This window comes from Sturnira hondurensis, unplaced genomic scaffold (genome assembly GCF_014824575.4).
Source record: "Sturnira hondurensis isolate 20B ecotype Veracruz unplaced genomic scaffold, ASM1482457v3 Scaffold0003801, whole genome shotgun sequence".
NCBI lineage: Eukaryota > Metazoa > Chordata > Mammalia > Chiroptera > Phyllostomidae > Sturnira > Sturnira hondurensis.
Window position 1 is genome coordinate 5,475,445 of NW_028076432.1, and position 24,298 is coordinate 5,499,742.

The 24,298-nt window shown below is 38.2% G+C and overlaps 1 protein-coding gene across 4 annotated transcripts in view; it reads right to left on the reverse strand.

Moving 5' to 3' along the window:
• The window catches only part of DLG2 (discs large MAGUK scaffold protein 2), a 1,965,529-nt gene that overhangs the window by 1,357,364 nt on the left and 583,867 nt on the right, over positions 1 to 24,298 (reverse strand). The window lies entirely within an intron of this gene.

Consider the following 24,298-nt stretch of genomic DNA (forward strand, 5'->3'; position numbering starts at 1 on the left):
TTCTCTCTGTTTAAATTTTTCAATAGCTAATAGCAACATAACCTATAAGCTATCCAAGCTGAAAGTACGCAAACCTTAGCTTCTCTCTCTTCCTCACCTTCACATACAGGTACTAAGCCAGTCTCGCTGCCTGTACCCTAAATACGTTTTCCCAAGATATTTTCATAGTTTATGCCTTTACCTAGGTTTTAGGTAAAAGCATAAAACTAAGCTTCCTAAGTTTTTTTCTCTATTTCCTGTCCGACAACACTCAGGCTTCTTCCAATTCTCCTTCCAAAACAATCCTCTAAATCACAAATCTGGTCAGGACACCTCCCTACTTTAAAACCAGAAAAATTAAACCGGTAGTGATGTAAAGCATGATAGCAAATACAAAGACCTTCACAATATTATCCCAAACCCTGTGTCTCTAACCTCACCTTCTCGGCACTAAGTAAGCAGAAGATACATTTGCTATTCCCAAAACAAGATCACTAGCTTTCACCACTTCCTTGCTTTATGTTCTAATTAACACAAATCTCCTATCGCCCACTCATCCTATTAATATCTAGTTCAAGATTCACCCCAGTTCCCCTAGGCACAGTTATTCCCAAGCTCTGCTCACAGCATCGTAAAGGTTTGTGTGCAGACGTACTAGGAAGTCCCAGCCTCACCATGGGAGCACCCCACAGGCAGGATCGCTCTCACTCATCTTGTGTCTGGTACTTGGCAATCTCCAAAAATTCAGTTGAATTAAGTCATGTATATGTCTGGAAGACACACAGCAATATCTCCGCTTTGCAGATTTGGAAAAGCCATATAATTACACATGTAAAACTAGAGTTACAGAATTTCATCCTCCACAAGCTAAATTTGGAGGGTGTTAAAAACATTTTACTGCCCTGGCTGGTGTGGCTCTGTGGATTGAGCACCGGCCTGCAAACCAAAGGATCGAGGTTCAATTCCCAGTCAGGGCACTCGCCTGGGTTGCAGGCCGGTTCCCAGCGAGGGGACTCACGAGAGGCAACCACACATTGATATTTCTCTCCCTCTCTCCTTCCCTTCACCTCTGAAGATAAATAAACAAAATCTTTAAAAAAATTTTTACTTATTTTAAGCCCTGATACATAGACATTTTCTATGTAAATGTACATCAAAATTCATAACTGATAAGATTAAAGGTAAGCTATACTCTCCTCAGATGAAATATTTGCAACAGGATGGATAAAAATCATTAATATCCTTAATACGCATAAAGGTTTTAAAAATAAATGAGAAAAGAGTCCCTTTTTTCAATAACACAATATAAAAGGTAATTCATAAATAAATACAAATGACTATAAGCTTACATAATGCTAAACAGAATTGAGAAATATAAGAAACAAACACTTTGATAAAATTTTAACCAAACTGGCAAATATTATTAAAAAACTTAAAAGTGGTCATTTAAAATAATTATTCTTTAAAATTGTCACTATTGTGTACACTTGATAAAATGTAAAACCAATAAAAACCCTTCTAGCAGAAACACTAGACAATATATACATAAAGCCTTAAAATATGACACCATTTCCTTGAAGGTACAAGGTACCTACATGAAGGTACATAATATTATATCTATATTCTACTTACTGCATAAAGAAGTAATTCCTTTTCTTTATTTTAAAATTATCTTTTTCTAAGGTATACTTTAGTTGTAATTACATGCCTTTGTTTATCTAATTATATTGTGAGATGTACCATGAACAAAGCAATATTTCATAATGTACTATTTTTCGACTCAAAAACCTTCAATAACTTCCCATGATTTACAAAGTTAAATAATCATGCCTTACCCTGATATTCATAATATGGCCCTAATTTGCTACTTCTGATCTAGTTTTCTAATAAAATTAGACTCCACTGGTTCCAAAGTGTCCTCACACATTGCTGCCTGCTTACTCCCTTTGCTGGAAATGCCTTTGTGACTCCCATAAGCGAATTCAAATACTATTTATCATTTAACTCCAAGTACCAAGACCATTTTGTTCATTTATTACTCCACCTCTGTAAAAGGAGGATAATGTGCCAGTCCTAGAGGATCATTATAGAGGTTTAATAAAGCTGTGTCTGATACATCGAAGAGGCGAAATAAATACTGATGGGATGTGTGGAGCTCCCTCCGCCCCCACAACTCCACTGCTGAAACCCTAAACTAGTATGAATACCCTGTACTCTTCTTGCATTTTCATGATGCAATTACGGAAGGAAAGTAATAAGGAAATTTATTTTAATGAGAACCTGCTATTTATCAAACTCTGCACTGTATAGCTCTCTAGAGCCAATTGGCTTGGTCTGAGTTTTTATGTGTTTGAGAACAGATCTATAAGTTTTTCTAATTGCTTCACGTTTCTGCATCCAGGGTCCTTCTTCCTCTTGCTTCTGTCTCTCCTCCGATGTTAACCACGATTCTTCAAAGCCTTGTGTAAAATACAATGTCCAAATTAGTGTCCAGTGCTTTCTCTCTAAGCCAGTGAAAGGCAGGCACCAGCAGAACCTGTTTCTTAAAGCCATATTCTCCTGGGCTCTTTCAATTAGAAAGCCAAAAAGAATGATAATACAATGTATTTTCTCCTTTTGTTCTGCGTCTTAAAGTTTTTATTGTAAAATAATGCAGAGACGCGGAAAATCATGGTGGAGGTATGATTTGACGAATTAGTTAAGGAAAATCCCCCATAACCACCTCTCAGGTCAAGAACTAGAACTTTGCCAGACACGGCAGAAGTCTCCATCTGTCTCAAGCCAATCAAAACCTCTTCCCCTTCAAAGTAACCATGTCCTGGCTTTTACAACACCCCCTTTCCTATGCTTGTTCATAGTCTGTTCACCCACCTACGTATTCCTGGACACTACAGTGTAGTTGTCGTCTAGGTCTCTTACACTTTACAGGTGTCCACCTCCCTCTTTCTTCCCTTTATGATTAGTCTGTTGAAAGCCTGAGCCATCTGACCGGTGCGGTTCCGCACCTGCTGGAGCTGCCGGCTATGAGCACATGGCGTGGTTTGAAATGTCTCTGACACAGGTTTTTTCATACCAACTCTGGAGCTAGTATTCTCTGAATTATCAGCAAATTAAACCGATGATAAAAACCTGTTTCCTCTAAAGACTAAACGTGCCTTGTACAAATCTCACTTGGAATTTAAAGCCTAGGCTAGGCTAAGATCCCTAGTTTAACACATTCAGCACAAATAACTGTGCTAACAGAGTCACGTGGGGTACCAAAGTATTTCAACAGTCAAATGTAGTTTAAAATATTAGCCTTAGAAACACACTGTGTGAGTTTCATATTCATTAATTACAGATTTAAATTTTTCTTGCCTTTTTTCACCATATGAACTCAAAACAAAATAAGTATTTTTTGTTTCGTTTTCCATTCCTGAGAAATTAACTAACATACAACTAAACACTGCAGGAGAGTCAGGGTGTGTGCTTGTGACAGGGAAAAAGCATCTGTTGATTTGACACATCTGTCGCCGGTTACCCATAACACAGGTAATACACGCAGAGCCCAGGATGGCGATAAGCACCACGGTCCAGGTCAAAACGGAGGAGGTGATGGACGTATTGTCAAACAAAAATACATTATCTGGGACAGGAGATATAATAATTTTAAGAAGGTAATCTGACATCTTATAAGAAAATTTGCTTTCTTCTATCCTGCCCGTAACTCCTTACAACTGAGATATGAAACATTAAACAAAGAATATCAGTGTTGGGTTTGTACATAGTGTTTGTAACAAATCATCAATGTGGTTCTTAAAATATCTCTCTGATACTATCACTTTTTCTATTTTCCAGAGCAGAAAATAAAAGACTAAGAGGTTAAATAGTTTGCCTGGGAAGCATAGCCAGGGCTGGGGTAGCAGAAGCTGCTGGGGGCACTGAGGTGGAGCACAGGGCCACTGCGCATGCGCCTCACAAACCAAAAGCAGCGGCACTGCATTTCCGGTCCCTCCCCAAACCGGAAAAATCACTGTTCCTGAGAGTAGCACCCGGGAATCTCTACAGTAACAAGCTCTCCCAATGATCCTTAACCACAATCAACTCTGAGGTACATTGATACAGAGGAAAGATCAAAAGTTTTAGAGTCAGCAAAACTGAGTTTAAATCATCACTTTTATAGTGGTGAAGATGAAGACATCATTGTGTATAATAAAGCCGGTAAGATAGCATCCAGCAGAAAATAGACACTTGCTACGCAATAATCACCTCCTAGAACCACCAATGGATCTATTTACAATACATGATGACAGTTGGGCTCCTGCGAGGAGTAACTGGGTACCTTCCTGACTCACCAGAGTTAACTCCCGCAAACAGTGGAATGAGCTTCTTTAAGATTCAAGGCCAATGCTGTAGGAAATCTATACTAAATCAGTATGCTTTAACCACTTTTGGGAGACAGTACAAAAGTCATTTATTCACTCACTTATATAGTAGATACTTATATAGGTACATATTATATATCAAGTACTGTGTCTAAGGCTGAAGCTATAATGTAGGTAAAATTGATATGGTTCCTAACATCATAAATTTGCAAGCGACTTGGGAAACAGTAATGAAATGACCCAAGAAATACATATATTTTAGCAAAGCGTGCTAAGTTCTATAGAGGATGTGTTGAGGTGATGGGAGAGTTTATACAGGGAGCCGGATCTAGAGCAGAGGGGCAGGGGTGGCTGTTCGGAGAGACTGGGGTTTAAGATGAGATCAGAAAGATGAGTAGGACTTAACCAGATGAAGCATTGTGAGACAATCTAGTGAGGGAATACAGCACAGGCTGTAATGGAGAGAAACCTGATGCTATGAGGAACTAAAGTGGGGAAGATGTAACTCACGCAGGGAAAAAGAGGGGTGAGGGAGACAGTAAAGATGGGGGTGAAGGCTGGAGCCACATCTCACAAGACCTTGGAAGATGCACAAGGAGCAAAGGGAAGCTTTTAAACACTTTAAACAGGTGTGTGATGTGATCGACTTTATATCTGAAGACTCTCTGTCTCTCTGCATCATGAAAATAGATGAGCAGGTCACGGAGAGATGAAGGGAGCCTCATTCCTATGAGCCTCAGGAATATACTACAGTAGTCCCAGCAAGAAAGAAAAGGCACCTTGTAAAAGAATCGCAATAGTACAGGTGGAAGAAAAATCAAGGCATTTGCAAAAGTGTTGTGGGCTGCAAGTAAAAAATTTTGTAGAGCAAAACAATGTAATAAAAGGATCAGACTATTTCATGAACCTCCAAAATTATATAGCAATACATTGACAGATCAAGTCATCAAAGCTAGGCTTCATGTGCTGAGCAAGGGTCTTCCCACCTAGACCTACAGGGTAGTAAGCTTTGGTGGAAATAGAGAGAGAGCAATTTCGAGCTGAGGATGAAGCAGAGGTTTGCACTGATGACAGACTCAGATACCAGAGGAGCCATATCAAGCAAGAGTGTGTAAGAATGGGCAGTACAGAACCAAAATTTTAGTTTACCACTATTGGAGATGAAGGGCTGCCTGTCAGTTTTCATGCACATCTTACCCTCTAAGGCTCCAGTTACCACATTAATAAGAGAATCCAACTCTAACAGCTTTTATTCAAGAAAAGATAGCTACTTATAATGGTGGGGGAGAAATTCCAGGAACTGGAATAGCATAATAAGAAGAAAATTGGAATTAAGCAGATTTTATTATGATTCCAGCTTTACCCCTTCCTTATCAACTGTATTATCTTGCATTTAAAAGTTTTAATTTCCTGCCCTGGCCAGGTGGCTCCATTGGTTGGAGAGTTGTCCCTGTACATCAAAAAGGTTGCAGATTTGATTCTAGGTCAGGGCACATACCTAGGAGACAGGTTCAATTCCTGGTTGGGGTACATATGGGAGGCAACTGATTTTGTTTCTGTCTCTCATTGATATTTTTTCTCCCTCTCTCTTATCAATAAACATATCCTCAGGTGAGGATTTAAAAATGTTTTAATTTCCTTTTCTATAAAAATGGATAATCCCGTGAACCTCAGATTTCTTGTGGAAAATAGAATTAGCTAACTCATATTGTTAAAAATTAATAATTATCATAAAAAGGCACAGCCAAATACTATTGCTTTTGATACTAGTCATAACATAATATTTATTTACTGAGCTCTTATTAATTACAGAATCCTCTACTAAAACCATTGTATGGATTAACTTATGTAATCCTTAATATAACCCGATAAACTGAGCAACACAATTACCCACATTTCATAGATCACAAAATTAGAAGCTCAGGGACCGGAAGTTACATGCCAAAATTGGTGGACTATCAACTAGTAGAATCTGGATTTTAACGTAGGAAGTTTGACTTTTGATTTCCCTCACTCTTTTTAAAAAATTTATTGTTGACACATTCATTGGTCGACTCTTATAGGTGACCCAGCTGGAGATTGGGGATGGAATGGCAACTTTGGCCTTTTGGGACAATGCTCTACTCAACTGAGCTACTTGGCCAAGCCGCTGGCTTCCACACTCTTAAGCACTGTGAGCTGTAATCTCTTTTATACTCTGGAGCAGTAGTGAGTGTCATAGAATGAGCACAAGTTTATCACATCATAAAGACTCCAGTTTGAAGTACTTGATCTACTATTTACAAGCAATGACTTTGCGGGGGCAGAGGGGCAGGGGGGCTGTGTGGATCATTTAATGTCTGTTAGTTTTTGTTACCTCAGCTCTGAAAGAAATTGAAACAACAACCAAAGAAAGATACATTTGAAGATGTCTGCCTCTGTGGCTAAAACATAGTTCATTTTCAATAAATAAAAGTGAAATAAATGCATGAATGAGTTTCCATTATATGATTTTAAAATCTACTCAGATCAGTGGTTGTGAATATGATGGACTGGTGTGAGTAGGTCTGTTACTTCTGCAGACTGGAAAAAAATGTCAGCAGTGAGAACAAAACAGGGAGAGCCAGGCCAAGGGGCCAGAGCTGGGGTGTCAGACTCGTTTTCACCGGAGCCACACCAGCCTCGCAGTTGCCCTCAAAGGGCAGAATGTATTTTCAGCTCCTTAACAGTTAAGGAGCAGTTACATTTTACACAGTCCTAAAATTATTTAGAGTCAGGATTTTTATGTATTCAGATTGTTTGCTGTCCTGATGTAAATACATAGAAGGGAAGAAAGGAATTGAACCCAAGGCACGGCAAGCGAAAATACTCATCTTCTCTTTCTTCGAACTAGTGTAGATTTGCAATGCTAAAAGGAAGGTGTCTATATACCAGATTTGGGTATATAAAATTATAATCAATTTGGGGGGAAAATAGAGCCATTTATAAATCTCACCTCGAGAAAGACAAAAGGCCAAAAGGAATGCACCCCTAGTCCTTAGCCGGGCTACACCTTGTCCTTCCTAGCACCAACTTCGTTGTGCCTTTCTCAAACCCAAAAGGAACACAAAGCTCAATTCTTTCCTCAGGGGAGGCTAATCGCTGACTGAGGTATGGCAGTGAAGGCATCCACCATGGAAAGGGATTGAAGCATGGACTCTTCAGGCCTACTCAATCCCCCCCGACTGACAGGGCCAACTTCATTTATACAGACTCTTTCATGAGGAAAACCAACATAGGACTAACTGGGAGGTTTAGATGAGTGTTAAGGAATGGCACTTCCAACACATGATAACATTTTGCAAGTATGGGCAATTTAATAATACACACACAAACATACACCCCCCCTCACGTAGAACCAAAATTGAGCTCTATATGTAATTAAAATTTTTCTAGTAGCCACATTGAATAAAGTACTAAGAAACAGGTAAAATTAATTTTAATACTCTATTATACTTAATAGTATGCCCAAATTATAATCTCAATCCTTTTTTTTTGTAATCAAAAATTATTAAGGAGGTACTTTACCATTTCCCCCATGCTAAGTCTTCAAAATCTGATATGTATTTCATGCCTACAACACATCTCAGTTTGTAGTAGCTGCATTTCAAGCTCATTAGCCACACGGAGCTGGGAGCTACTCTATTGCACACCACAGCCCTTAGGACGTACCTTCAGAAACCGTTAGTCAGCCCTAGGACACTCACACTCCCCTGCCACGTAAGGGTTTATGCTGGAAATTAACTATTATAGACGGATTTGATATTGATTATCAGGGCTTTGACTCCTAAGTAATTTCCCTTGAGGGTAGGAACATTTCCCTCACTTACACCTCAGCAGAAAGGAAAACTGGAAATTAACTTTTCACATTATTTTAGTTGAGGCGGGGGGGAGGTTTGAACATTACTGAATAAAAAAAGAATCCACCATCGACTTGGTTCCCCTTATGTAGAAGAAACTTGAAGGGCTTAGAAATATTAGCCCATGTAAATCATATGATAAAATCTATGCCTATGTGAGAAGCATTAGCATCCCATTCTATGGAAGAGAAAACTGAGGCTACATAACTAGCCCAGGTTCACATTGCTGGAAAGAGGTAGAGAAGAATCCAAATGCAGGGCTGTGCTATTTAAGAGACAGGAATCCCAGAGCTAACCCTGCTTTGTCACATTACATTTCAGAGCATCTGAACTAGTCTGAACAGTCCAGAAACCCAAAACTCTTCTGATATCTAGGCACCTCTTCACTAGCAGGAGCGAAATCTTTCCTACATGATCCTTAGAGTTTCTGTCAGTCTCTTCTCCCCTTGGCTTAGCAACTAAACCCTTCCATTCCCTTCTACAACCACTGGATCAAAATGGATTCCAGCACTTTCCCTCTCATCTTTAAAGAGAGAAGCATGTCTCCACTCTGTCTAATTATCAACGCTTTGGCACAAACTCTCAACAAGAAAACTCAGTGGCTCTGGATGGCAGTACAGTAGACATGGGACCTCTTCCTGCCATGTGACTTTGGTCACGTGAATGTGGCCCCTAGTATTAATTTTATAATCTGTTAAATGGGAGCAGCAATACCCACTGGACAGGATTATTAGAAGGATTAAAATAAGTAAAGATTATGAAATTCCCTGTGCAAAATAATCGCAAAAGGAGTAAATTCCTTCTTTTCTTCTCCAGCACACTATCAATGGCCCTGCTATGTGCTACTGCTCTTTGACTCATTCCAAATAGTTGGCCTCTGCCCCGGAAATAGTATCTGTCTATTTGAATAGGTTCAGTAAAAATTACACATGGAAGCAAACCCTCAGGGCTTTCCCCCCCTCAGCCTACTCAATGGAACTGCACTGAAGAAGATAGACATTCTCCTTCTCTCTGGAGAATATCTTATTCCTTACCTTAAGCTTGTGTAAAAATATTCTGCCCAAGATGCTTCTGAGAGATCTCAGGGCACTGGCTGACCCTCCCATCCAGCCAGGGCCTTACATCCTGCCTCTAGCCATTTCTGTCTTACAGGATCTGCAGACTGTGGCACACACCAGAGAACTTGACTTTGTTTAGCCCTGAAGGAGCTGATAATGAGGGAAGAGGTAAGAATCACCTAGTGCTGTGAAAATCAATGGTATTGACTGCTGGACAGAGGAAAGGGGAAACAGTCTCGCTGATTGTGATGGACTAGAAGGAAGGGAAGGAATAGGAGGTGGGCCACAGAGTCCACATAATGAGGGTGGGCACAGCCCTGATGGAGGGGGGAGAAAGTGGACAAACCGAAAGTCTGTCTCACCAGTCTCCACCCGCTCCCAGCCTCTAGTGCTCCAATCACTTTGTGAAACTACCCTCTAACTTGTTTATCTGAACTGAAACAATCCTGTAAACCTAAGGGGAAAAAATGAGTGCTTTTCCCTTGCTGGCCAAGTCTTAATTTTTCTTTAATGTACTTTGAATTCCTCTTATCTCCTATTTGCATTAACTAAATGTCTTCAAACTAACCAGTTGCCTTTGTAAAAATTTTATTAGAGAATGTTCTTTACATAGAATAGTTTTTTATTTCATATTCAATTCAAGTCAGCGCTGCACTACCTGCTACACAAAGACAAATACCATGTCTTCACAATGGCTCTGCTTCTTGTACAGATGCAGTGTTGAGGACGTGAGGAAGACCCAATGTTTGCTTTAAAAAGAAACAAACTAAAGAAGATATGGAATTATGTTCCAGTAAAGAAAAGAAACATGACTAAACATCTCTGATACAAGGGATACATATGATAGACCAGTAATACAAAGTGCTGCACTAAATACAAGGTATAATAAGTGTTATGCAAGTTATACAAAGTAATAGGAAATAACAAACAGACAGCAAACAGAGAAGTTCCTTCTAGGAGAAAATAATAACTAGAAGGGTCTGATGGATCAATTATGTGAAAAAGGGAGGAAAGCCGGATACTTTTCTAAATTGAAGTGACGGCCTGAGCAAAATCAATTACAAAAACAATGACAAACTTTTTTACAATGTTCTAGAATTTACACTGTGTTTTTATGCACATTATTCCACATATGCTTTGTAACAACCCTACAAAGCACAATGTGTATTTTTGGTGTGGCTTTAAGCATATTTTATTTGGAGATTATTTAAAGCTCTCTTGGATTGCAAAATATTATAACCTATTTTTTTCATTATAAATTCAAAGCCTAGACTTTTACTTAATTGTTAATGTTCAATTTATAATTACAGTCATACCTTGGTACTCGTTGGCTTCAGTACTCTTCAAACCTTGTACTCATCACATTTTGACAAAAAAAAAGTTTCAGCACTCGGCACTCGGGACCTGTGGCACTTGCTAGAACTTGTATGAGTTTCCGTACTAATTGGTTTCAGTGCTCCTCGTGAGTTTGGGCGAATTAACGATGAGTACTGAGGTACCCTACATACTTTTCTACTTATAAATCTAGAAAGCTTTTTACAACCACCAAGAAAATTTGGCATTTTTATGACAAATTCTTCTGAACTGTTTTAAATTTCATTTGTAAATTGAATATATTGTAAATTTAATATATTAAATTTTCTTTTAAAGTACTTTTGTTGAACTACAAACAAACCTTCCCAAGTATTTAAATATTTTTCTACCTAATAATTAAAATAGAAGGAGTTAACCTTACTTGTACATTCTGATTTATAAATGGCAAGATTTTTTATCTTTCATCTTAAAATTTGAGCTCAAAATAAATTCTTTGATCTTCTAAAAGTAATCTGTTAAATATTCTAAAGTAGCAAATTCTTTTTAAAAATACAAGGACAGCTAGTGGGGGGAGGAGAGTGAGTGGAGGGACTGAACAAAAAGGAAAATGGACTCCGGGACAACAGTGTGGTGATTGCTGCGGGGATGAGAGTATAAGGGGACTAAATGATAATGTTAAAAAATACAATAAAGATTAAATTTAAAAATACAAGTACATACACTATCAAATGCACACAATTATTATATAACACAAAAATGCTAAAGGTTTAATTTATTTCATTATGGTCTAATTAATCTAAATCTTTTTAGGATGAGAGACCCTTGACAACCAAGGAAACGATTTTGCAAATTTTGTGGCTAGTTTACAAAGAAATTTAGAGTGCTTTATATTTAGTTAACTAAGGTTGCCTATCATGTAGAGACCTTTGTTGGGAAATATATAATTATAGATATTGAGTGTGATTTATCTTACCTCTTCAACTATAAGGCTAGTATATGTTGTTGTATAGTCATTATCTCACAAACTCTAAAATTTTAGAAAGGAGTTGCATCCTAGCTCATTTTCCCAGGATTCAAAGTTTGTTATAAGGGAATTTCCACCCATACAAGCAAGTTCACAACCACCAAGTGTAAAGCTAATCCTCTTCATTGCTTCAGTTGGCATTTCTTGAGTTTCTTAAAACATTTAAACATGTTCTGAATGGATCCCGCATATCTCTGAGGTTCCGCCTGTCGAAAGCCATGTTCCTGATGTTTGAATGATACCATGATAATGAGATGTCATCATCTCAACTAGGACATTTAGAAATTAAACTCCAGGAACACTGATTCACTCACCTAAAAGTGGTACAGACTCTTTCATAAGAGGAGATGATGGACTTCAAACCCAGATTTTTTACCAAACATCCTATTTTCTTCATCTGTCCCCTGTGGTGTGAACTGTGGCTGGATACACGGCCGGACCGGATTCTGGCTGCATATGTTGCAAGTAAGTGGGGTCTGGCAGAAAGTAATGATAGAGGAAAGGCAGGTGAGGCCAGAATGCGAGAAAGAGGAATTTTGGTGACAGTAGAAAACACAGAAAGTTCTTGAGCACAGAAATGGATAGCCAGTTCTCACCAGGTTTGTGATTTAGAAAAATAAGTTTGATGCAACCATTCAAAGAATAAAGTGGGAGAGGAAACTCAGGGAGAGCAGGGAAGCGAGCCCAGATGTTCCCAGGGTACTACAATGAGAGGCAATGAGGGCCTCTGCTGAAAAAGAGATAGAGGAGGCAAGAGGTAGAGGAAATGAAATCACTTGGAGGCAGGCTCTAAAGGATGTGTGTATTGATTAGATTTCCATGGGGGGCTGTAGAGGTTAAAAATGACTTCAATGTTTCCACTTTAAATGCCTAAGAGAAGAGTGATAAAGAGAAATTTGTCAGTTGTCTTCTGTTTAAAATGATCACACACACACACGCACACATGCACACACAACCAGCTCAAAGTACATTATTTGGTGGAGTGGATGTAGAAACAGTGTTAGGGGACTAGTAGAAGTGTATTTGCATTAAGTATACAATTTTTCCCCTGCTTGAACTACTATGGCAATGATCCTTTTGAAATTCAGACTCACCATATATTTTTTCAAAACTGCATCTCATTTCAAAGCTATTCCAAGGTTACACTTGAAAGCTTTCTATCCTCTGCTGAAAAGTCTAATGGTCTAAGAAAAACAATGCTTTCAGTCCCTGACTACCTTTATTAATTTACTTAAAAAAACTTACCTATCATGGAAAAGCTTTTTAAGGAAAAGCTTTTCCTTAAAAAGATGCTTATGTAGAATTACTAGTGACATGACAATGTTCCTATGATAGGTATTAAGCAAAAACACAGGATACAAATAGTATACACCTTGATCTTAGATGACTTTTGTACATACCACATACTTATCACACACACAAGTATGCAAGAAATACATGAAATAAAATACAGAGTGTTTTATATATGTGTGGCAAGGTTATGAGCAAGTCAAGTTTTTGTCCTTTTCTGTACTTTCCATAATTTCTGTAGTGAGCATATGTTACTCTTACAATCTTCAAAACAGATGAGAAACACAATGTATCTTGAACTCGTTAAAAACTTGACTCCTTAGTTTACTTTTCCTAAAGGTTCGAAAGAGTAGAGACTATAATTTAATCTCTTAAACATCCAACACAAATATGAAGGTCTCTTTTAGTTACTCAAACACAATTCAGGGTTCCACTTCAGAAAGGCACCTACTCCCTCCCCTCCACACCACTGCACACCTCATGGCCTCACTTTCTCCTTTCAGCCTAGGTGCAGCCTTAAATAAATGAATAAACCTAGGTAGATCCTTTCAAAATAAGTAACTGATATATACTTTTTAAAAGAATGTGTAAATCTAAGTACACCCAGTAGAAAATAAACAATAAACAATGAATAAATAAAGCGTAGCTCAAGAATCCATCTACCTTTCATTTTAAAGGAAAACATTCTCTCAGCTTCTTTCAACTGAATTTCTGCCTACTTTGAAAGTGCCAAAGTCTCTTATGAGTCCAAACAAAAAGGAAAGATGTAGTTTAAATTTGAGAATTATGTGCGGCCAGACTTTTCCAGGGCCAACTGTTTCTTTGTTTTATTGTTCATCTTTCCCTTTTTAATTCTCAAGAGCCACCCAAGCCATACCATTTCATCCCGAGGAGTTTTATTCCCTTATCCACTGTATTAATAACTAGTGCAGAGGTGAGTGAATAGGCCTTTTTTAAAAAGGTGTCCATACTTCCATGGTTATGAATGTCTCTTAAGTGTGAGCACCCCAAATCCATGGGAGGATATAGGTTGTTAGACCCATAGGAATTCTTCTGGGCCCTGGCTAAAGGAATAGACTATGAAACACCCAAATCAAGGGGAACTGGGGTTTGAAGATGCTAACAAGCCAGAAGACAGTTCAACAGTCATCAAAACTGAAGAGACGCAAAACAGCCCCTTTGAAGAAGGGAGTCAAAGGTCAGGGTACTAAGCACCAGAGCAAGGGTCTGGAGTGAGAGAGGTGTTCGTCCAGGCCTGTCCTGAGCAGGTGCTGGTTCCTGTGTCTGGCATTTACTTTCTCTGAGGCCTGGATCAGCGGAACCTCTGAGGCTCAGTCCCTTCACCTGTGCAATGAGGCTGAAAAATAAAGCCTTTAGTACCTCATACATCACAAATCCTCCATACACATTAGCAATTGCCACTAGGCGTGCTGAGGAATGTAGGAGGACAGGCTCATCTTAATGGCCAGGGCAGTGCTAAAACCACGCAGTTCCAAATGAGTATACTAACTGGTAATTGGACCAGACTATAGGCTATAGGGACAGCTACTCGATGTAGGGGGTGGGGGTGTACGCATTTCTTGCTTAGTGTTGGTTGACTGTTCTCATCCTTCATTTGCATATTCTTAATTGAGGATGCATGTTCTTTAATGCAGGAAACATGTTACAATGTTTTTCAAATTATGAGTCATGACCCATTCTGTACCCTTTCAAACTTGTCAATGAAGGTAAATTAAGAAATCAGTTCTAAGCTCTGGCTGGTGTAGCTCGGTGGATTGAGTGCGGGCCTGTGAACCACACGATCATGGTTCGATTCCCAGTCAGGGCACATGCCTGGGTTGCAGGCCAGTTCCCAGCCGGGAACTCACGAGAGGCAACCATACGTTGATATTTCTCTCCTTCTCTCCTTCCCTTCCTCTCTAAAGATAAGTAAATAAAATCTTAAAACAAACAAACAAACCAGTTTTAAATGAGTCAGTATGAATTGTTATTTCCTCAGCCATTTTTATTATAATATATTTAGTCAATATTGACAAAATTATAAAAAATATTTTTAAAATGTGAAAATAGAATAGAAATATTAGGATGCATTTCTTTTGGCAAAGTTAAGCATTACTTTGTAAAATTTGTACTTAGTTGCAATTTTTAATTTATATCCTTACTATGGATTTCAGTCCAAAAGTTTCCAAAAAATGGATATACATGTTACTTAGGCAAATGTTAACACATGGCAGTTTCTCACGACACAACTTGTTGACTCACTGCTTTAATTCCAAACATGAGCCATGAAACTGTTTGCCAAACTTGTCTTATAATAAGAGTTTACTTAGGGTCATATCCACATTTCCAGGCTGCTTAGAGATTCTCGTGTTGGAAAGATACTGGTGTTGGAGAAAAGAGGCAATAATTTGCCATTTGGGAGGAAGCTTATGGAAAGCAAATCCATTTTCCTTGTTCTGTACCTATTCTTTTTTTTAAATATTTATTTATTTATTTTTAGAGGGGAAGGGAAGGAGAGAGGAAGAGAAACATCAATGTATGGTTGCTTCTCGTGCATCCCCTGCTGGGAACTGGCCCCTGCCGGGAACTGACCTGCAACCTAGGCATGTGCCCTGACTGGGAATCGAACCGCAATTGTCTGGTTCGCAGGCCCGTGCTCAATCCACTGAGCTACACCAGCCTCTGTACCTATTCTTATTTGGTGGTACCATGCCTAATCCAAAGAGGCACTTTGTAAAATGTGTCCAGCTATGTGAGCAGCTAACATGTATTCAGTCACTCATTCAGCCAATATTTGATTACTGGCCACATGCAAAGCAACGGGGGTACAAATGCATGTAGGGCACAGTTCCTACACTGGAGTAGCTTAGAGTAGATTCATTTCAGAACCTACTGAAATTGATTCTACTGGGGTGGGGTGTCCACTGAGAATCAAAAGATCTGAAGCCAAAAATAAAATGGAGCTTCGAATGTACATTATGACATAAGTTTGGGGCAATTTACCATTCAAGTGTTCAGATGATTAAGAATTAGTAAAATTATTATGGCAACCATACTTTCAAAGCATTTTTCTCTAATTAATACTGATGAAATACAGAAGAGCTGAGAACCAGTACCCAACAGCTGAAGAGAACTCAATATTAGGGCTGAACGGACAAAAAAGATAAATATCAAATGTTAAGCCCTGGCTAGTGTGACTCAGTGAATTGAATGTCTGCCTCTGAACCAAAAGCTCACTGGTTCAATGCCCAGTCACAGCACATGCCTGGGTTGTGGGCCAGGTTCCCAGTTAGGGGCATGCAGGAGGCAACCAATCAATATATCTCTCACACATTAATGTTTCTCTCCCTTTCTTTCTCCCTCCCTTCCCCTCTCTCTAGAAACAAATAAATAATTTTTTAAAAGTTACATTATAAGTTACATTATATATATATAAACACATATATGTTTGTTTATGTTTGTGTATGTTTATATACAAACATATATGTTTTATATGCAAACATATGTTTTATAAACATATATATGTTTGTGTATGTTTATATATATAAACACACACACACACACACCTGGACAACTTGTCCCCTGTCTCACTGGCACCAAGCAGATCCACCCTATTGACCCCTGTCACCTGTATTACTGCAGGAACTTCTGAGTGGTCTCCCTGCTCTGGCCCTGACCCCGGTAAAGTCTCTTTTCAACACACAAACCTATTAAACATTACACCTGACTAATGTGACCCTATTAAAACATTAGTCAAAGCACGACTCCTTTGCTCAAAACTCTGCTGGCTTCCCACTTCACTGAGAAGCCTAACTACAAAGAAAGCCCTACATGATCTGCTCACTTGGATACTCTCTGGCCAGCCATGCTGCCTTCTTAGACATTCCTTGAAATGCCAGGTGGCTCCTTCCTCAGGGCCTTTTCACTGTCTCTTACCTTATCTTACAGTACTTTGTTGCTCCCTTCATGGTCCTTTAGGTCTTTACTCAAAAGTCACCTTCCTGGTGAGACCCTCACTAACCACTTTATCTAAAAGTGGTAAGACCCTTCCCACATTTACACCGCAGATATTCCTTCCACATTTTGTTTTTTTCTTTTCAGTATTTACCATTATACACACTGCACTGTATTCACGCTCTTCTTTATTGTTCACCCAGCTTACTGGCATGTAAACACTATAAAGATGGGGATTATTATTTATTTTGTTCTATCCTGTATTTTTAGCAACTAGGTCAGTGCCTGACACATAACAGATGCTTATTAAATATTTGGTCTATGAAGGAATGGAGAACACATAAGAAAGCCTCAGGCTCTCACACTAACCATCATTTATTAGCAAGAAGTCAAGAAATTCATTTCCAAAGTGACTCCCACCCTTCCAAAGCGGCTCCCACTCTGGGGGTCCCGCCCCTCGGCCCCAGCTGCCCTCGGCACTCCTGCTAGGCCTCCTAGCCAGCTGCACTGGGGTCCAGCCCTGCTTGCTCATCAACAAGCCTGCAGTAGTCATGTTTGAGACTTACAGCTCAAAGGCCTGAAAGCCAGTTCTGACCACTGGCACCCACAACAGTTGTGGCTTAACTATAAAAGGAGGGTGCATGCAATCCACACAGGGGACACCGCTAGAGCACCTGGCTCTGGTGACCAGGGGAGATTGTGCCCTTGGGCCCCACAGAACACCTTCTACATAAGGCTACTCTTTCAAGACTATGAGACAAGCTGATCTACCTAATACATAGAAACAAACGCAGAGAGTTGGGCAAAACAAGTAGAAAGAGGAATATGTTCCAAGCAAAAGTCTAAGACAAAAGCTCTAAAAAAAAGAACTAAGGAAAATGGTTATAAGCCATCTACCAGCTAAAGAGGTCAAAAGTAATGGTCATAAAAGTACTCACTGAATGCAAGAGAAGAATGGATGAGCACAGTGAGAATCTCACAAATAAGAGAGAAAATAATGTATGTGGATAAGGGGCCAATGTTCAAAATAGATAAGGAGTTCATACAATCTAACATTAAAAAAATAATTAAAATGGGAAGAGACCCTGAATAGATATTTCTCCAAAGAAGATAGCCAACAGGTATATAAAAAGATGTTTAACATCACTAATCATTAGGGAAATGCAAATCAAACCCACAGTGAGATATCACTTCATACACCTCAGAACGGCTATTATGAGAAGACAATAAGTAACAGGTGTTAATGAGGATGTGGAGAAAAAGGAACCCTCCATTCCTGTTCACGGGGTTGCAAATTGGTGTTGCTGCTATAGAAAATAGTGTGGACGTTCCTCAAAAAATCACAAATAGAACTACCATATGATCCAGCAACTCACTCCAAGGTACTGATCCTAAGGAAAATGAAAACACTAATTGGAAAAGAGAGACATATATATTTCTATGTCCATTGCAGCATTATTTACAATATCTGAAACATGGAAGCAACCTAAGTGTCCATCGAAAGACAAGTGGTAAGGAAAAAGTGGTACATATACACAGTGTATTATTACTCAGTCATACAAATTAATGAAATCTTACTATTTGTGAAACATAGATGGACCTAGAGGATATTATGCTAAGTAAAATGAGTCTTAAAAATACAATAGTTTTACTTAGATGTGAAATCTAAAAACAAAACAAAAAACAAAACAGAAACAGACTCATAGACATAGAGAATAAGCTGATGATTACCAGAGCAGAGAGGGTGGGAGGATGCATGAAAAACATGAAGGAAATTAAAAGGTATAAACTTTCAGTTACAAAATAAGTAAGTCATGGGGATGTAATATACAGCACAGGGAATAGTCAATAACATCATAATAACGTACGGTGACAGATGTTCACTAGACTCACTGTGATGATCACTTCATAAGGTATGCTAATGTCAAATTACTATGTTGTATATGTGAAACCAATATATTATTATATGTCAACTATAATAATAAAGCAAAGCAAAAAAGAAAGATGTCCTAAAAAGAAATGATAAAGTCATACAGTATAAAACATGTAACTTTCTTATTTACTTCATTTCTTATCTTATTAAAAAAAGATTTTAGTTGTCTGCAACAAACTAGTTAGTTATAGTTCACAGAAATGTATTATTTATTTGGGAAGGTTTTGAAAAGGTTTACAGTGGAATGCCCCTGACTTAAAAGCAGTCTTTCCAGGCACTAAAGAGTTGTGTGACATTAGACAAGTTATTTTTGTTTCCTGAAGTTCAGTTTCCCTCACCTATAAAATAAAGGTGATGAGAATGCTTGCAGCAGAGGTCACCGAGGAGCACTTTGGAGAACATGGGCTCTGGTATTGGTGTCGTCCATGGCTCACAGTGAGGGCTAGACAAAAAGTAGCTATCTTTGCTGTTGTTCCTTGTGCTGTTTTATTATTTATTAATTAACTCCTTATATTATTTTTTAAATAGTTGAATAGCCTCATTAGAAATTGTATGTTCAATTTGCTGAGTAGGCTTAGGTATTATTATAAGCCTGATATACTGAGTTGGCTCACAACCATTCGGAGGCCATAACTTAGGGGGCCGGTGAGGGACCAATCCTGTACTAACCTCCTGAAAGAGATACTGTAATTATTTAATTGGAACCTTGAGACAGACCATCCCTGATTTGCATGAGCCATAGGGATTATGCAAACTGTCCAAAATTCTGATTCGTGAGTCCAAGACCTGCCTACAACAAATAATGTGTTTATTAAAAGCATCAATATGTGGGATGTATCATGGACTCTAGCAAAGAGTAGGCATCAGCAGCATAAGGAGATAGAATTTCTAAAAGTTTCCCTTTCAAACAGTAAATCAAGCATTTTTGGAATTCCTAAAGATGAAGAAAACAGTACATAGTCCCTGTCCTCAAAGTGCTTAAAATCTAGTTAGGAGGGCAATAACCAAACATAATAAAAATTAGCTAGCAATATAACATAAATGTGCAAGTGATGTCATAACGCAATATAAGATTTATTGCCATGAATGATGGAGAAATTACACTCACTAAATCAAAAGAGAGATAAAGTAAGGGAGTTAATGAGGCAAGGGTCAACTTCTTAGAAGAAAGACACCCCATACTGGTTCTTAAAGGACAGAATGTAGACAAGCACAGCCATGAAAACAAGGGATTCCCATGGCAGGAAACAACTCTAGTAAATGCTCATGGGCAGAAAAGGATGGGGGCGGGGGCGGAAAAGAGGAACTTCACTGAATAAACTCAGTAGAGATGAGCACAATGAATGTCTGAATTCTAGAGTATTTAGGCATTCAACAAATTGTCCAAGTTTGAATTACTGATTCCCCGCAGCTTGGCTCTACCACCTCTCTGTGCAGACCCTGCGAGTACGTGGCTGAGGGTCTGGAATCACCAAATCCAGTATCCAAACCCAAGCCCACGTGCTTTCAAAGTTTATGGTTTTGTTTGTGCCTTCTCTTAAAAAGAATTTAACAAGCGTTAACATAATTCTGGGAAGAAACTGTGTAAGTAACGAAGGAAAGTCTGGAACACAGGTAACGCAACATTTAACAAACATTTATGGAGCCCTTACTATGTGACTGCATTGTTCTTAATGCTGATGATATAAATGTACATAAAAAAAATAAAAAATCTGAAATCTCAGCTTCTATGGAGCTTATATGTTGGCATGAAAGAGTGTCCACGTGCAGTAGTGATGGTAAGAGTGAGGGAGAGGGCGTATTATATCTCAGTACATCTGTTGTTAATTACAGGGATCATTTCATTGGGTTCAACCTCTAGAATTTCTTAACACTATTCTTATTGAAGGCAACTCTGAATATTCCTATTTGGTGACCTCAACTGTATCAACTATTCAACTATGGAATTAAATCCACTGAGCACTTACTATATTCTAAGAACTTTTTTTTACAGTGTTAACATGCCTTATAGCACATAATCCTTAACTGCTAAGAGCTACTCTTATCCCTATTATATAGGTAAAAATATTGAATTAAGGAAGTTTTTTGTGCAAAAAAAGTTTCAATGCAATAAATGAGGAAGATATACCCAAACATAGTTCTTTTGGAATCTTGAAAACCCATGTATCAAAAACATTCTGCTATACTTTTTTCCAAAATTTTCTTATATTTACCCTCAAGGAATTTCAACACTAAAAGCAGAATTTTTGAATCTATGGAATAGGCAGAAGGATTTACTAGAATAAGTCAGTAAATCAGGGGTCTGGTGACCTGAGCCCTATATCAAAGCTGCATCTGACACACCCTATGCAACAGAGTAACTGTGCATTTTCTCTCTACCTTGGTTTTCTTTTCTGTGAAATGGATCTAATACTTGCCTTTCATATTTCAGATACTGTGGGTTTCTGAGGACATATGGGTACATTATAGCAGCAGGATGAAAGGAAGAAAACAATGAGATGAAGAACATAAAACTAGTTAGAAAAGCAAAAGGTATCAGCTGGATATAAGTTATTATGATCAATATCATTGCTTTCAAAAACAGAGCCATTTCTGTAGACAGAATGATGTGGACATCTGGCGCAGCAAACTTCCTACATGTTTCATTCAAGAGGCACTTTGTGTACAACATAGGAGTTCGAGATGGAAGAGGAATTGCACACCTATGTAATGATCACATTACTCCTTTTTGTGTGAGCAGAATCAGATTAAATTGTTCTGATCACATTCTTTAAAAAGTTGAACCCGAGCCAATATGATATGAATGTTTACCAGATTCAAACAACTTATAGCTAACAAGAAAACACGGAACACACATAATACTCTTTGGTTAGAAGTTTTCGTTTCTTTTTCTTCTGTAGGAATCTCTCCTAAAAATAGGTGGAAAAGTAAGTAACACAGTTTCTAGAGTTAGATTGTGATGATTGCTCAGTCAGTTCTCACAGTGTTTGTTTTACTCTATGAGTTCAGTGTTCCATCTTCTAAGCCCCCATGCTCCATCCATTTCAAACTATTTGCAACTGTTCAAAGTGCTCTGCATCTTAGCTCCAGGCTTTTGTCCTTCCCTGGACCATGCACACCTTCCTCACTCCAGGCTGCCTGGCAAAACCCCATTAGCTGTCAAAATTCAATTCAGAGGTGACTTCACAGTAAAACCTTTCTTGACCAATCCATGCAAAATTAGCCAGTGTTCTGTTTTGTTTTGTCCTTACAGTGTCCTGGGTGGACATTCATTCCTGGTCCTGTAATACTTCAGAGCACTTAACTTCTTTATATGTCTGTGTCTTTTCCAAGATTGGAAGCTTTTTGAAAGCAAGGATTGTTTTCTATTGATCTTAGTTTCCTAGACTCTAGCACGGTGCAAAAATCATCACTGTCTTTCAAAAATTTTTGATAGATGAATAAATGATGACCCATAAGTCACATTCTTACATCTGTAAATACATGTGTGCCCATATATACATATATATTCATTCCAAATTTAATGCCTTGTTATATAAAGACATATATGAAGTGTATTAAAACATATCACCCTCAAAAAATCCTTTTGACTACACTATATTGTAAAGGTCCAATTAATAAAACTATGGGATAAAAGATTGTGAATGCAGAAAAAATAGATGAGATGTTTCTATCCTTTGAATTGTTTAATTGTTGTGCAAACAGTTCTCTGCCTTTCCCCCCACCCCTCCCCACCACCCTAGCCCTCCCCCTCCTTCTCCCCTTTTTCTACCCCACCTTGTTATTATCCATGTGTCCTTTCCTGTAAACCCTTCACTCCTTTTCCTGATATCCTTTGAATTTGAATCCTATGAAAGTTTTAGCTTACCATAACACCAATCGTGTTAAATCATAGCAACATGAGAAGTTACAAACTATACAAGAGACTTTACTGGAACCAAGCAAATAAGTAATTATGAGCATAATGGAAATAAAATAAAATGCTTTCAAAATATAATATAAAATAAAACTAAACTAAAAACATTTGGTAAAACTTTATTGCAAAAACTTGATACAGTATCAGACTATATGATTTGTGAACTCTTTTGCAAAACTTGCTCTCTGAGAAGAAAAGGATAACCCTAAAAGGAAATTATAACATTTGCAAGAAAGTGCAAAAACTCATTATTGAAAGGGCATGAGCATACTTAAAATTAAAGTTAAGCTACTTAAAGCAAGGTTATACATGTGGCAATGTACATGGCTAGAGCTTCTATCAATTAATGTACAGAATATTTACATCTCTCTATGCAGGTTAGCCAAAGTACTAAGAATTTATTATCCAAAAGCCATTGGAATTAAGATATTGTTGGTAAAACACTTTTGATTCCTTTGCATGTGAATATAAGTGGTAAAAACATGAAGCCAACACTATAAAAACCACTGATAGTAAAGAGTAATAAGGGGATATCTTAAAACCCATATCAAAGAAACTTTGGACTCGGTTTTTCCTGTAGTACTTCTGAAATATAACAAAGAAATATCATAGCAATGATCTCTTAATCTAAATTATTTATGGAGATTTCCCTGAATAAAAAACACCTTTCTCTTTTAACAAAAGATGAAGAGGGAAAACTTTAATAATTCATTGAGCTTACAAAACAGCGCACGCCATACCCATAATTTGAAACAAGAGACAGTGATGGGGAAGTTGGTATTTGGGCACTCTGTCTAGGTCTTTAAAGCTCTGTTTTCATATTGTTTACTGTATCACATGCCTGGGAAAGAAAAACTGACTGCTGAGTTTCACCTTAAAAGTAGTAAAAAGTAAATTCTGCAGAAGTCTGCAGAATGCTTCACGGAACGCTGTCCAGCTGTGGCTGTGATAGAATTGGTCATCAAAACATAAATACTACCTGTTTGAGATTCAGATAGAAAACAAAGAAGCTTACAAAAGAGTGAGCAGCAGGGAGTTCTTTAATAAAACTTGCAAACACAGAAAATTAAACTTTAGTCTCCAATCATATGTAAATATTCCCCCAGCAAAATAAAGGGGGAAAACACTTTACACTGATATTTTTTTTAAAGATCTTACTTTAGGTATTAAGTCTTAACTGCCCTTTAAAATTTTTCTCTTGAAAGACAATCACTTTCCTTTTGAACTTCCTTCAAAAATACAAGCTTGAAATGCTAACAGAGGATGTAATTCACTTTAAATTATGCAACTGGAATTCCACAGCTGGCCTGTCTGACCAGCTTAGTACTGAATGAACAGTGTCAGAAAACCTCTCCAATAATATTACCGTCCTTCCTGACAAGGGGTAAATCTCCCAAACTTAGACTCAACTTCAGAGGCTCATTAGCTACAGCAAGTGAATGTCAGTGGGGTGATAACACTGGGCAAAGGCACCCACGCAGCCAAACCAAACAGAGCTGAGGATTTGTATGCTCAGTATCACCCACTTGCAATGATAATAATATGTTTATATGAACAGGGTGATCAGGTACCCACAGATCATATCCTA